The sequence below is a fragment of the Dipodomys ordii genome, unplaced genomic scaffold (assembly GCF_000151885.1).
Source record: "Dipodomys ordii isolate 6190 unplaced genomic scaffold, Dord_2.0 Scaffold35, whole genome shotgun sequence".
Lineage (NCBI taxonomy): Eukaryota > Metazoa > Chordata > Mammalia > Rodentia > Heteromyidae > Dipodomys > Dipodomys ordii.
In genome coordinates this window covers 1,573,082-1,586,470 of record NW_012267251.1, presented here as the reverse complement: position 1 = coordinate 1,586,470, position 13,389 = coordinate 1,573,082, and the positions used below count along the sequence as shown (strand labels likewise).

The window sequence follows — 13,389 nt, the reverse complement described above, 5'->3', positions numbered from 1 at the left end:
TTTTGTTTAGAGTTTGGTGTTAGGATAAACCAACAGGGAAACATTTAGAATCGTTTTGAGCACTAGCTGAGGTTCACTTGTTAAGTCAAATGTGTCTGTTAACAGGAGCTAGCTGGAATGCCTGCGGAGGGCTGGTTGAGACCCACCACTGCACTCACCAGCCCGTGCGGTTCCCCAGCCCTTCGCACTTCCCAGCATTCTGGCACTGAGAGGGGGACTCAAAAGCATCTCCGTGTCTTAGATCAGCAGACTTAACACGAACGTGTCTGCATGAGACCCTGTCCTGGCGTCCCCCCACCCAGCCAGACCCTGCGGGGGCGGGGGGAGGGCTCTACACAGCTACCTAGACCCCGCCCTTCACAATGTACCACAAGCTTACAAGGCTGCCCACTGCTCAGAGCCAGAGAGCACAGAGACCTGACGGCTAGCTGCGCTCCTTGGCCAGTGCTCCCGTTCCACCATCTCACTGCCCCTGACGGCCACCATGTTGTGCAAGATCTTCCCTGTAGCCTACGATCAGATTCTCAGCTGCAGTGAACACTCAATATATGACATCTGCATCAACACTGAAAAGTGGTTGATGAAACCAGGCGTGGTGGCTCACACCGGAGATCCTAGCTATCTGGAGACAGGTCTGAGGATCGAGGTGAGATCCGAAGCCAGCCCTGGCAGGAAAATCCTTGAGACTCTTATCTCCAATTGACCAGCAAAAAGTTGAAGGCGGACCTGTGGCACAAGTGGCAGTGTGTGATCCTTGAGTAAAAAAGCTAAGAGACAGCACCCAAGCCCTGAGTTCAAGCCCCACTATTGGCACAAAAGTTTTTTTTTTTTTTTAAGTGATTCACCAACTAGAAACTATCCTTTCTCAGAGCAAGAAAGGTAAGATGAGGATTTCCTGCGACCCCGGCCAGGCGGCGGGAGGGTCCACCGAGCCAGCCCGCCCAGGCTTGGAGAGCCTGGAGGCTTGTCCACATGGCGCCCGCCCCTTCGACCAGCTCTGTAGTTGTTGGCGCCCATGCTCCGCCCAGCAGGGATATTTGGCGCAGCAGGGTGGTCTGGATCTGCTGATGGGCTTCTCCTTGCTCCACAGCCACACCGTGCAGCGTCTCACCAGCACACGAAACACCTGGTCAAGCCTCGTCTTGGCCGTGGCTCCTTGGGGGGAGGGCATTCTAGCCCTGTGCCATTCCTTCTTGTGTGGTTCACTCGCAGGAAAAATCAGAAAACCACACTCCGTATTCCTTACCTCCCCCGGCCCTCAGAACACAGAAACCTCCTGTCATCTGTTCTCCTGGACGACCCTGTGCTCCCAGCCTGTGCTCCTGGGCTTGCTTCTGGAAAATTAACGGGGTGCACAGAGGGGGCGTGGCCTGCCTTCATTTCCCTTCATCACTGAGCCAGACAATTTGTCATGGGAACAAGCCGGAAGGTGAGTTTGGATTCATTATCCATCCTGGTGTTCCCATGGCTCCTAGATGCAGTGGAGTTGTTTTTCCTCTGCAAATGGTATTGTGTTGCAGAGGACAGTCGCGGGCGCAGGGCGGCGCATCTCACCAGTCCCCGGGCCAGTGGTCGCCAACGGCGACACCAGTCAGCACGGCTTGCGGGGCAGGCCCGCTGGTGACAGGCCCCCCAGTGCCTTCTCCATTCTGTACCAACAGGCTACATGCCTTTGCAGCTTGCCCACTTCGCCATACTTTGTGCCCAGGGAAGTCTGCCCCGGCTTTGAGCCTTTTGACGGCCTACTTGCAAAGTTCCTTCCAGGCTCATTCATTAGAGTCATTTGCTTCTTGGCAATAAGATGCTGGGTGTCTTAGCACCTGGAGTTGGTTTCCTCAGGGCCCCGCTCCTCGCTGGCTTCTCCGAGCGCCTCTGCCCCAGCCCAGCTCCTTCCCCAGGAGGTGCTGTCTGGTCAAGGGTACAAACCCTCTGGAAACGCCCTCCACAGGGCGGACTAGGACTAGTCCCAGGAGTGTTCCTTTTCACTTGGAGACACGATCACTTTAAGAGGCCCCACAGTCTGCTGGAGCCAGGGCACGCTGCCAGACCAGGTCGAAGACAAGCCTGGCTGCCGGGTGTCTTTGCAAGAGAAAGATGCTTATTGAGGGCAGACCCTCAGAGACAAGAAAATAAAAACCACTCAAGTCTGCCTGCGGCTGGCGAGGCAGCGGCGGGGGGCGGGGCAGCCGGGGGGGGGGGGGGGGATGGGAGGGGGAAGTATGGTGAGGATGTTTTGTACAGGCGTGGACAGTCACCACGCCTCCAGGCAGGTCGAGGGCCTCTTTTCTGGGGGTTTAACATTTTGCAGGGGGGAATTTGAGCTTGAGCGTATGTGTGTATGTCTGTGTGTGTGTGTGTGAGAGAGAGAGATCATTGCCCTGCGAACTCAAGGCTTCCGCGTTTGTTCATGAGAAGCTGGTTGCAGCTACCCTGGAGTGGACTCTAAGCTCTTCCTGAAAGGCAACCTAACCGCTTTGTGATCTAAGAAATGCGTGTCTGCAGTGCGCAGGCCTGAGCCGAGCTCAAGGCTGTTTCTTATTTATCAGCAGGATATGTGCACTCTGCTTCTAGGCAACAGATATCTGCTGCTGGCCTGGCTCCCAGGTATAAGAGTGCATGGAAAATTGTCCTGTGCCCCACCCCCCTGTGCTGCATGTGTCTGCGATGCTCTCCCCAGGCTGGTGGAACAAAGCTCTACACGGCCACCTGTGACGGATCTCCCCCTCCGTGGGTGTGGCCAGGATACACACCATGACCTGCTCTCGGCTGGTTCAGACATCTCACTGGTGGTCGGTGAGTTTGAGGCCTGGGCAGCTGTGCGGACCCTCACGCCCCCCCCCCCCCGCAGTGGAATCGCTGCAGGACAGTGGGCTGGGCCTGGGAAGGTCTGCTGCACGCTGGCTTTGGGCTGCAAGGGACACTGCAGCGGCGTTTGCGTCTACTTCCACAGCCTCAGTTCCCCTGGGCACCCAGGACGCCCAGTCTGTCAGTAATGGGTCACCTGCTTCCTGAGCCCCTTCTGTGGGGTCAGGATCCAGCACTGGTTTTAAGAAGGTACTCATGTCTAAGCACAGTAGATCACTAGGGCCAGGAGACAGCTCTAGAAACACATGTTCAAGCTGGGCGTTGGTGGCTCACACCTGTCATCCTAGCTACTCAGGAGACTGGGATCTGAGGATCGAGGTTCAAAGCCAGCCTGGGCAGGAAAGTCCACAAAACTCATATCTCCAATAAACCACCAGAACACCAGAAGTGGCACTATGTCTCAAGTGGTAGAGCACTTGCCTTGAGCTGAAGAGCTGAGGGACAGTGCCCAGGCCCAGAGTTCAAGCCCCACAGCTGACAAAAAAAGAAAAAGAAAGAAAAAAGACACAGTGTTCAAGCCAGTGCCTCCGAGGACATGGGATGATGCCTACAGAGGCAGCTTTTCCACAGGAGGTGCGAGGCAGTGGGGTATGGGCACCCAGGCCCGGGACACCCCCCGCCTCGCCAGACGCGCCCTCCACACACCCATGAAGTCAGTGTCGCCTGCTTTCTCAGAACCGGAAACCCACAGCATGCGTGAGCTGGAGAATGTGACTCAAGGTGGTCAGCTACATCCGGCCCCAGCCCGAGGGACCTGTCCTCTAGACCTGAATGGAAATGACACGTACCATGAAATTAAATAGATACTCGCCAGAAAAATGCAAAGGAATATTATCAGCTCTCCAGATTGACTTAAGATAGCATGAAATGAGAAGGTGCTCTGTGTAAGAATCTGTGCGTGTGACACACACAGATGCCTACTTAGCCTCCTTTAAATGTGCGTTAAAGCTGGATTATCTCCTCCCAATTTATAGGGAGAACATCAACTGAGAACTATTTGCACGAACTCCAGATACCAGTTTATAGCAATCCCTGTGTAGAAATAAAATAACTACAATCTCCAGTTGCCAGGCAACTACAGCCATGAAAATTCTTAGTGTTGCCACTTTAAAAAAACCCACTCATTTTATACATTTGACCACCGAGATGCAGACAGCAAGCCCAGAACATCCCAGGGACCCAGAGAGCCCCCCTTTATGAGATCTGTAGCACCCTCTTCTTTTACCTCCCTCTTGGCCACTTGCTTTCCTGGACAGTGGCATTTTCCTAGTTAATTATGGACATTTCCAGAGATGGCTATTGTTTTCCTAACCGTGCAGGCAGCAAGTGTCAGTCTGTGAACTCAGTAAATGAACTCCAGGGCCCTGTGTGCAGTCATCAGTGCGGCGCGGCGCGGCGTGGCAGGGTGGGGGTGTGCAGGGCCGCAGCGCTGGGCTGAGGGGGGCGCGCGGAGGCCCACAGCGTCGTCCTTCTCGTTCCCAGTGTTCTTCACCCGGGCTGGGAGCTGAATATTAGGCCCCCAGTCAGACCCTCAGGCCGCCAGGCCAGTAGGCCTCTCTTTGCCTCCGTCCATACGCTAGTCCCTGTTGGATAACAAGATGTGATGGTCTGAGGACTGGATAGGAATCAGTCTTCTCCATTTGGCTTTTGGCTTTGGAGGTTTATCTTTGTGTAGGGCCAATGGCTGAGGTTACGAATTGGTTGTCTTCCCGTTGGAGTCTAAGCCAACTGTCAAATAAATACTAGAGCATGCCTGGGAATTACAGCCCCTCCTCCTCAATCCCCTCTCAGCAGGGGTCTCCTGCTGCTCCTCCACAAACGAAGACCCCAGGACTCAAGAGCAGAAACAGGCCACAGAGACATCCCTTCCCCAGATGGCCACGCTCTTCCAGGAAGGAGAGAGCATGGAGACAGACAGACAGACAGAGTTGGGCCTCACCAGCTCCACTGCCCCCCCTCCCCTGCCCTAGTAGTCAGACCCTTTTCCTCCTGTGAGTAAAGAGACAGCAAGAAGACAGCTGAGCAGGCTGAGGAGGGTCCAGCTTTGGCATTCACGCAGCAACCACCTCCAGGCAATGTCAGCTGTCGCAGAGTGGGATTGTGCTGGGCTCACGTGGTGTGGGGCGCGTGGGCTGCAGGAGGGAACGGGAAAGGGACGTCTCTCCCCCACTTCCCAGGGCCGGACGTGGTGCCGGGCCGGGGGAGGAGGCCGGGGCAGGCTCCGGTGGTCCCACAGCCCTCCGGCGGGACCTGCCTGGCCCCGTGTGCTGTCTCTGGCTGTGAGACCCCTTGTGCCTGCCACTCAGAAGTCACACAGAAGTGACCAGGCTGGTGGGGCCTGCACCTCCCCTGCAGTCACCCCTCCTCCCCCTCAGATCCAAGCTGCCTCTGCATGTGACAGACTCACCCCAGACTGATCAGCCCAGAAATACGGTCCGTCCCAGCCGTCTGATCTCTGTGAGCCCCTCTAAGAAGTGTCCCCCAAAACCCATACCCACACTGCACAATGTGGATGGGTCTGGCAGTGCTGTATCCTTTGAATCAGTCTTTGACTTGTAACTGCCGAGTCGGTTACAGCTTCGCTTTATGAAGGTGGACCCGCCTGCGTTTGCTCGTTGAGAGTCTGTGCCTGGCACGTGGAGGCCGCCTCCTGCGCACGCATGCTCAGCACACAGAAAAGGAGCAGTCCCGATGGAGAGGCTCAGCCTCACCCTTTGGGCCTATGCATGAGCTGAAGGTCGGGGTGCTGCCGAGCCCCCAGATGTGTCTGTATTGCATCTGGGACATGATGGAGATTTTTCATAGAATACAGTCTTGCCTTGCAAGTGCAGCGTGTCTCCTAGTGCTCAGGTTAAATAGAAACATGTCTGGGTTGGATCTAATAGGGTATGGCCTTTCTTCAGTGAGATGTTCAGGGCTGACTATAATCTGAATTTCACCCTTCACTTTAGATGCCACTTGTTCCTAAAATCGAAGTCCCTTCATTCATGGGCCTTGGCGGTGCGTGATTAGCAGGGAGTATGCACGTGGCCAGGGCCGCTTCAAGCTCTCCCCTAACTTTTACCATGCAAGGCTAACTCCCTACTCCTTGAGACAGCGTTCTACTTCCAGTTCTTTATTCTGCTTCATCGGAAGTAAGAGTCTCTCAGATTTGTCAGTCCAGGCTGGTTTTGGAGCTGGGATCCTCAGCCTCCTGAATAGCTAGGATTTCAAGCGTGAGCCACAGTGCCCGGCTGGCTGAGGCTTTGGAAGGACTCATCTCAGGAGTCTGATGGAATCTACAGAACTTGCAGGAAATACCTGGGAAAATGGGGAGCAGACACAAGAGCTTGTACCAGTTTATTATTTTCCATTGCTCATAGATTCAGAAACACTCATTAGGCCCCTGTAACAGGCAAGCCGGCTGGGAATGCAGTACATTGAACCTGGCCATCCACACGCCGGCCCGCTGCCCACACCAGGGAAGGAAAGGTGGGCGAGGCGTCCTGCGTCCTGTGCAGGGGCCTCTGCAGCCTCTCATCCGCTGCTTCTCTCCCCTGACTGCTCCCCCAAGTCCCCAAGTCCCACCTTTAGGCACCCAGCTGTTCACAGTGGCTCTGCGCACACCACACTGACGGAGGGTCTCCGGGCACCGTTGCGATCACTGCGGAGCCGTGCGCAGCCAGTGGCTAGCGTGAATGATCACTAATCATCACACCACAAGTCCCGTGGCTACTTGAAAGGAAACAGCTGAAGGAGAAAGGTGGTGGGCTGCCCCACGCCATCTCACTGACAGCCGCATGCCCGCGTGCCCCAGGGCTCCGTGGTTAGGCGAGGGAGCTTTAATTCAGGCTTTGCAAAGGTTGGAGCAGACAAATGCTGGGGCCTCATTCATTTTCTTAAAAAGAAAAAAAGGTGTCTTGAACATTAATTGAGCTTCAATCAGAGCATTCAACCATAAATTCTCACCTGTTTTGAAACTGGCTCAGGCTCAATTGAGCATTAATATTTTTTTTGTCCATGCAAATGGGGTGATAATTCATCCTGTGTGTAATTGAACTGTTTTGAATTGTTACATTTATGGAGCAGTTAAGTACCAAATTGTTTAATGTACTACCCAGGTACTCTTTAACTAAAATAAATAGTGCTGGTTTTCATTTTGATGTAATAAAGAGAGTACTAAAGAGGTAAAGATGGTTATCAGGAGCCTGAGTCTATTTAGAGATGTTATCACGAGTCCATGTGGGAGTGGTTATCTTGAGACTGTATGTGGAGATGGTTATCAGGAGTCTGTGTCCGTGATGTTAAGCTGTCTGTGTCGGTGTGGAGACTTTAGCACTAGTCTGTGTCAGTGATGTTATCAAGTCTGTCTGTGTGGAGATGCTATCATGAGTCTGTGTCTGTATGGACGTGTTAGCTCGAGTCTGTGTCTGTGATGTTATCATGTGTGTGTGTGTGTGTGTGTATGTGTGTGTGTGTGTGTGTGTGTGTGGAGATGTTATCATGAGTCTGTGTCTATGTAGAGATGTTATCACAAGTCTGTGTCTGTGTGGAAGTGTTAGCTGGAGTCTGTGTCTGTGATGTTCTGGAGTGTGTGTGTGTGTGTGTGTGTGTGTGTGTAGATGTTATCACGAGTCTGTGTCTGTGGCTTTGTGGAGCCGTTATCGTGAGTCTGTGTCTGGGTGGAGAGGTTATCATGAGTGGAGATGGCTATCTTGGGTCTGTGCCCCAGTGGAAGAGCCGTAGACTCTGAGGGACTTTTGTCTTTTAGGGCGCCTACCACACTGTCGCTGTGTAGTTTGGTCCTCACTGCCACTTCTCTAGACGGACCATGAGATCAACTTTTGTATTTTTATATTTTATAAGTGCACAGTTCCAAAGTACGTGCCCTGACATCAATGTGTCCCCTCCTTCCCGCAAGCCCCTCCGCATGGCTGGCTTCTCCCACGAGAGCGTGCTGCAGTGGCATGCCCACCTGACAGGAAGGACGGGTGCTGGGGTTTCCTGCACAAAGGTGCAGGCCACGTCCGCTGCCGCCTCAGTATTCTTAGCCCTCAAGGCTTTGGTGTCGACTGTGTCACACGCAGCCGGCAGCTGACGTAATGCCCCCTGTAAGATACAAATCTGCTCTGGGCAAGGTGGCTCACTCCTGCAATCCTAGCTACTCAGGAGGTGGAGTCAGAAGGATCACAGTTCGAGGCCAGCCTGGGCCAAAGGTTCACAAGATCCCATCTCAGCCAATGAAAGTTGGGCAGCGTGTTACACGCCTGTCATCCCAGCCACGGGGGACGCGTCCAAAATCACCGTCCAGGCTGGCTTGGGTATAAATGCAACACAGCAAAAGCAAAACACAGGCCACAGTGGTAGGATGATTTACAAGGTAGAGCACTTGCCTGGCAAACACAAGGCCCTGAGCTGAGACCCCAGTATCATAAAACCACAAAACAACAACAACAAAAACCCCAGCAAAGCTAATGCCACCTCCTTCTCTAGCCCTAAATAATCCAAAACGGCTTTCTTACTCAACACAGGATGGAGCCGCGGCTGGAGCACACACCGGCTTCCTGAGCATAGAGTCTCGGTGTAGAGACTACCGAGCACCACAGCCTCTCTCCACTCGGTTCAGTCAGTCGCGCTGCAACCCTGTACTGGCCTTCAGCGCCTTCTCGCTGGGCCAGTTTCACTTGTTTGCCCCCATACTGTAATTGTGGGCGTGGCCTGCACACCATCCTGGCCAGGAGGTCACAGAGGGAACCCCGTGGGCCTCCGGCTGCTCCGGGTCTCTGGAAGCCTCTGGAAGCCTCAGCCGGGCTGCTCGGCTGCATCTGAGCACCTAAGGGCGTGTCTGTCCCTAAAAGGTCTCTTCTGTAGTTCCATCGTTTCTGATTGTTACATCAAAGGAATCATCATCATAATCTCCCCTTGGCCCTTCTGCCCTGTAACTCCTCCCTAATTGTGATGTGCTTGCCTGTAGATTATTAATTCTCGTGACTGTGGTTTTCCTTTTATAGAAGGAGACCACCAAATGCTTTTTCTCTTTTCTTGATGAATTTCTGAGATATTTTTTAAACCAGCTGGTGAATTTTATCTAAACACTGATGGATCTAATGAAACAATCCAGTGTCTTTCCTCTACTCATTGAAGATGGAAAGTTACATTAGTCTGTTAACTTTGAAACTCTGTATAACTTCCCGCTCATGCCTTGTTTGACTCTAAGGACCTCTTTAAGGGTTTATTCCATGGCTCTTTGCTCTAGTTTAGGAGTCAAATGTTCCCCAGCGGCCAGGGGTCCCAGGCCTGGTCGCTAGGAAGCACTGTTGGGAAGGGGTAGAATCTCGAGGAGGTGGAGGAAATGGCAGGACTTGTGGCTCTGGGCGCCTGGCAGGGTGCCGCTGAATTCTAGCTGACTTGACCTTTGACCCCACATCTCAGTGAGAGGACTGGATTCTGTGGGTGACATCGCCCCTTGGAGGACTGGAAGCTGTCAACACTTACAGAATTGACTTGTGTCTCTCTCAAGGGTATTTCCTGCTGCTGCTCCTTACCTGGGATCCAAAACCCTTTACTTTTCTTACATTTTGTTCAGTTTTTCCGGTGTTTAGGTTCACAGAGTAATTACAATTTCTGTTTTTTAAACAGGGCCAGAAGCAGAAACTGGTCATTCCTAAGCATTTTGTTGTTGTCATTTGATGCTCTGAATGTCTTAATTTCCTTATGTATGTTAATAAACTGTTTATTTGCAGTCTGCACATCCCAGTCTGCCATCTGGGGTTCCTGCCGCCTCCTTCTTGTGGAGCCTAGTTTCTTTGTGTGTTTATTTTTGTCTGGGGCCACTCTCTTGCGCTGGCTTTTGTTTGTGAGACCCAGGATACAGATGACTTCCTTCACAGAGCGGCGTATTTACCTCTCCTAGGTGCAAGTTAAGGACAGTCTAAATTGTATTATCAGCTTGAAGCATTTCAGACCACCCAGACATTGAGAATGAAGACTGCAAACCTGCATGTAATTCAGATGGAGGCTCCAAATTCTTAGGACAATTTCGTACCCCTGTTCAGTGCTGTTTTTCCAGACATGGCTTCAATATGTGAGATGTTGGAGAGAAGTTGATGTAATAAAATCTCCATGTATTTTGGGCTGTCTTCTGCTTCCAGGGGCTTCTTAGGCCCTACAAATGCTAAGCTAAGATGGCAGATGTTTTAGTGTGAAAGCAAATTTTCCTATTGTCTTCTTTGAATTCCCAACTTTACTTGCTTTTCTTTTTTTGCCTAAGAATTCCTTAATCTTCTACAAGTTCAACAATACATTTAATATTGTTTAACAAGTATTATCCCACCATGTTTAATTGTTCATGGCAAGAAGGTCTTTCTAAGTACATAGCTTATCATATTGTTCCTTTGCCGTTTTTCTTTTACTGTTACACATCTCTTCCTCCTTCTAAATTACAAGGGGGATTGTATAATTTATGTTACGTGTCAAAACTCTTGAGAATGAAAAAGGATATTTAACATTATTTAGTGCTTTGAAAGACAAGTAGATTGAGAAAATCCACTTGTGTTGGTGAACCTATAAAAATCATTGTATTCAAATTTTACTTTCAAACATAAAACATTTTTTTGCAAACAGGAAAATGTCTGCAAATCAAATGAAAAAGTTAAGAATTCCCTGCTGCTTATCTGAACGTTAAAATGAATAAGCAGAGTAGTTATTCGACCTGGTCTAGTGCTGCCATGGTTTGCATCCCAAGGGTGCCCCACGGGGCTGGGCCACAGGCTGTGTCCCTGGCTGCAGAAGCCCTCCGGTATGGGGCCTCGGGGGCAAGTTAGGTCACTGCATGTGGCCTGGGGGGGCGGCGTCAGACCCCAGCCTCTTCCTCCTCTCTACTTCCTGGCCACCGTGAGTTGAGTCACCTTGTTCCTCCACCCGCCTGCCACCATGTGCTGCCTTACTGAGGCCGAAGGCAACTCAGGGAGCAGCCAGGGACTGAGACCTCTGTTGAACCAAAACCTTCCCTCCCTCTAAGCCGATTATCTCACATGTGTTGTCATGGTGATCAGAAGCTGACTCATGCAAATAACGTGCCAGGGGTATTATTTCTTAGATAGTCCCGTGCCATCCATTTTCCTGTCTCTGCGTCCACGTCGCTGGGAGAAGTGTCACCATGCATGGCTCGGTCTTTGAGACATTGCTCTGCTACCTTTCTTTTTAGGGAAGGGGAAAGGTGCAAGAGCCTGGGCTGACCTCAGATTTTGTGTGTGTGTGCGTGCGTGCGTGCGTGTGTGCGTGCGTGCGTGTGTGTGTGCGTGCGTGCGTGTGTGTGTTCACAGGTGGCATTGATCTGCTCGTTTTGGTAACTGCGGTTTCCATCCCTGTTGGTTGAGTATCACAGTGTGGTTGAAAATAATTACAAATTTACGTGCTCCACAGCCCAGGCCAAGCTCAGTAGAATAAGTTTTTCAAGTCAGGACGAATAGCATGGGTTAAGTTTTCAAAATGTCTTTTCCTGTCATTCCCCAGAGCAAAATTACAGAACTTCACGCGTTAATCTTTCATGCATTTGGAGCTCCTGATGTCCATATTTTCGAGCTCTCCCCTTTGCAAGCTTTGTTTTTAATAATTACAGTTTACCACGAACTTCAAAGCCTGTGGGTTTGTTTTGTTGTTGTTCACTGGCACATCAGTGGGGCTAATGGTCCTTCTGTGGCCGCCATTATGGTCTGTTTTCTTCAAGGGAAGACGATGGCACCCTTGGTATGAGCCTTCTGGGAGCTACCCTAGAGACCGAGCTGTGAGGCCCAAGCAGGCCATGACTTGTCTGTAGGGTGCTCTGGGAGGCTGGGCGAGTCTTGTCAGGGTGCAGGAATGCCTGCGTGCCCAGTGAGGAGTGCTTCCCAGCCCGTGGTGGTGGCATCTGCTGTGCAGAACAGGAAAGATGACCCCATAGCACGTGTAGTTAGGCATGCAGGGAGGGAAACACTTCCTTCAATGGAGAGTTTATCCACTGGGTATTTGTAGAAACATTTATAGGAAGACCTCTTCAGACTGGTGACAGGTCTAAATGTACTGGAAGAAATTGCTTCTGCCTATATTATATCATTACATAGCTTCACCAGAAGGGGGCGCATGTGGCTTCGGGCGGCGCTGAGGTCCACGGCCCTCCCAGGAGTCCAGGGAGACCGCTCCGTCCAGCCACCCCACACAGCGCCAGCCCAGCGCCAGGCTGAAGCCACTGTGTGAGTTCCATCTACGTTCTCTATGGGACAGGGCAAGTCCTTCCGGACTGACAGCTGACTGTCTAACAAGTGGGTCAGACCAGAGTGGGCCTGTGTGTGGTCCGTCGGGAAAATCACTCCAGGCCCATGCTGGTGACTGGGGTCCTTCCTGCTCCTCAAACCATGTCAACATCGTCACCTGAGGAGGGAAGGCTGTTGGTTAGGACCAGAGACTGGGGGGGGGGGGCAGGGGAGCCTGGTCCTGACCTTGACTGTCCACAGAAGGTCAATGCACTGGAAGCCACTGGGGAGGAGCACACGTCATCATCGAACAAGCCTGTATGTGCGTGTGCCCTGTGCCACGAACTCTGTGTTGCAGGACCTGTACCTGGATCTGACGCCTGCAGAGGCAGGGAGGGGAGGCTGCTGGTCTGATGTGAGGCCACGCGGGAGGGCACCACGTGGGCGGGCACGCAGGCCACAGCCACAACACCAAAAGAAGCCGCCACGGGAACACGGGCTCACGAAGATGCTAGCCATCTGAGGAAAGACACACCAGAGCCCGATGGCCAAAGGAGTGTGCGCTTGTGCCATGGAGCTCTTAAACCCCCAAAGCGCCTTCATCCATTAGAAGACCAGATACTAACACAGGTAGCTCTAACAGAGACTCAGAGCAAGGCGACACATCGATCTGCTGGCAGAACTGCCCAGCGATTCATGGGACTCCTCCCTGACAGTTCCTGGGATCTGAGATGGCGGAAGTACCTGGAACAGCCAGCCAGGAGCCTGATGGAAAGCACCTCCCCTCCCGTCCTGGAGACACGGCCCAGGGCTCAGCAATGCCCTCACCGCCTGGGTGGAGTCTCGCCAGGCCCCGCTCACCCCCTACCCCCAGCCGAGTGCTGCTCTGGCAGACACTATAAGAAGGACTTGGCGCCAGCCCCGAGCCTTCCACCGCTTTTGTCTCTGGTTATTTGCTGAGGAAAAGCCCGGGTATATTGGAGCATTTGCCAGCGCTGGGACTTCAGCCCAGCTTCCCGCAAAAGGCACCTTAATGGATCCCAGATGAGGAGGAGCTTCAGCCCCCTCCTGGAGGCTGCCTGCGGGTCGGGGGGTGGCGCATTCTCTTCCGTGGGGTCTCTGAGCTGGACGGGATCTCCCCAGGGGGTTCAGTGGGGGACATGGACATGAGGACGGCCCCCGTACAGCATTGCAAACGCCTCGCACGCACACACCAGCATGACAGGGAATGGGACCGCAGCCCTGGGGCTGGGGACCCCGCCTGGATGGAGGACACTTGGAGTGGAAGTGCCGCCGCTGGCTGGCGCAGAGCGGG

The 13,389-nt window shown here is 52.7% G+C and overlaps 1 protein-coding gene across 1 annotated transcript in view; it reads left to right on the top strand.

The window, feature by feature from the left end:
* Positions 1–13,389, top strand: part of Kif26b (kinesin family member 26B) — a 182,968-nt gene that overhangs the window by 156,556 nt on the left and 13,023 nt on the right. The gene's annotated exons all lie outside the window — the stretch shown is intronic.